Raw genomic sequence first — 2,317 nt, 5'->3', positions numbered from 1 at the left:
AACCTCTTCTTTCACCGCGTCGTCAGAGCTGAATCGCTTTCTGGCCAAATGTTCTTTTAACCTAGGGAACAAGTGATAGTCACTGGGCGCCAAGTCAGGACTATAGAGTGGGTGGGTGATTATGTTGCACTGAAACTGTTGCAGGAGAGCAACGGTTTGCCGAGCGATGTGTGGGCGAGCGTTGTCATGGAGAATGTGTACGCCCTTGCTCAACATTTCTCTTCTCCGCTTCTAAATTGCCCGTTTGAGTTTTTTCAGAGTCTCACTGTACCTGTCAGCGTTAATTGTGGTCCCAGCGATTCAGCTCCGACGACAAGGTGAAAGAAGAGGTTCATAACTTTCTGAACAGCATGGCGGTGAGCTGGTATGACATGGGCATACAAAAACTGCCACGGTGTCCACAAAAATTCATCGACAGAAATAGTGATTATGTCGAAAAATAGCTAGATGTTCAAGCTGTAAACTGATGTAATCTATTGTATAAATAAACAAGTTTATGTACTTATAAAAATAGGAGACCTTACTTTTGGGATTACCCTCGTACGTTTAAGGCAGGTACAGGGTAATATAGTCAATGGCGAGCAGTCACATAAAGAAGTTTTCAATTGGTGAAAGAGCTTTTCCACTTAAACGAATTTTCGTTAACAATACGAGACGCTCATTAACACATAATTCAAGGGACGTTAAGATGGGGTTGTCGGGTTCTACTGAAGCGGGATGTAGAAGGAATCATAAGGGAAAGTGAATAGAAATATGGGGCACCCTGGACAGTACCATATGAAGTTGAAATATAGAACAACAAAGTAAGACAAACATTTAATCTCAGGGGATAACAGGCAAACAAACAATAGCAGTGTCCCATCAAATATATAGAAAACATACCGTAAGCCCAGCAATTAAACCAAGATTGAAACTTAAGAGTAGCGAATTCAGAACCAAGACAACGATGTGTAGCGAGATCAACAGTGTAACACAGAGAGGGTGACTGTAAAACTGCGCTGCTGGCAGTATGGAAGCAGCGGCCTCCCGGGGGCCCTCGTATCGACGGCACTAGCGCCCGCAGTGGGAAAAGCGCCATCTATTAGCTGTCATCTGTTTTCATAGCTCTCAGTGGGCCATCAGACTCTCCGGGCCAGGATAGCAGATCCTGTCCCACGAAATGGGCATGTAGGGGCGGAAGAGCCCTGGATGAAGCTTGGGAACGTGAACTGGGGGCAGTGGTGGAGTCCCAGCACTTAAGTCCACCGCCTGAGAGGAAGGAATTGGGACACCTGACAATGTGCTGGGGAACAGCTACGTGGGCCACCACAGCTGAAGTGATGATGGCTGAGAGGGCGGAGGACCACCAACTCGTCCAAGTTCTGGTCAGCCTTCCGTCGCCTTACCGGAACTTAACCCTCCCCCTACTATCCTCTTCTCCATGATGATCACCCCTTCCCTGACACCCTTAGTAAGGCCAACCACTTTGCCTCCTACCTCTCCGAAGTATTTTCCATCCCCGATGATCCCCAGTTCGATTACTCCCTCTTCCCGGATATCCGCGATCGAACTGACACCTCTGTCCCTCCCTTCGCTCCTGGTTTCCAGTACTTGGACAACATTACACACACGGAACTCAATGCCCTTATCACTACACAGGATCTCATTGATACACTCCGCACGAAACACCGCCCCTGGTCACGATCGTGTCACCTACCGTCACCTTCGTGAAGCTCCTGTCTCTTTCCTCTCCACCCTGGCCAGGCTCTACAATGTAGTCCTGTACACCGGTTACTACCCCGACCTGTGGAAAACCTTCCGTATCCTCATGTTCCTTAAACCTGGCAAACCGCCGTCCGCCGTCTCCTCCTACCGTCCCATCAGCCTTACCTCGGTCTTCAGCAAGGTCCTGGAATCTATCCTCACCCGACGCATCCACCAGCATCTCCGCCAGCACCGCCTCCTTCCCGTTACCCAGTGTGGCTTTCGGCCGTCCTTCTCTTCCGACGACCTTCTCCTTCACCTCACTCATCTCCTTTCCGAACAGCTTAATTCCCGTCGCTCCGCAATCTTCCTCTCCCTGGACCTCGAACGTGCCTATGACCGTGTATGGCATTCCGGTCTCCTCTTCAAGCTCCAAACCTACGCCCTTCCCATTAACTACGTCCGTCTGATCGGCTCCTTTCTCTCCCGCCGTCCTTCCTATGTCACCGTCCATACCACAGATTCCTACACCTTTTTCCCCTCTGCCAGTGTGCCCCAAGGCTCCGTCCTCTCCCCCCTTCTGTACCTTTTGTACATGGCGGACATGCCGCCGCCGTCAGCCCCCGTCCACCTT

Source organism: Schistocerca serialis, chromosome 6, assembly GCF_023864345.2.
Source record: "Schistocerca serialis cubense isolate TAMUIC-IGC-003099 chromosome 6, iqSchSeri2.2, whole genome shotgun sequence".
In the NCBI taxonomy this organism is placed as follows: Eukaryota; Metazoa; Arthropoda; class Insecta; order Orthoptera; family Acrididae; genus Schistocerca; species Schistocerca serialis.
The sequence above is the reverse complement of the archived record's forward strand: the minus strand, read 5'-3'. Positions refer to the sequence as shown.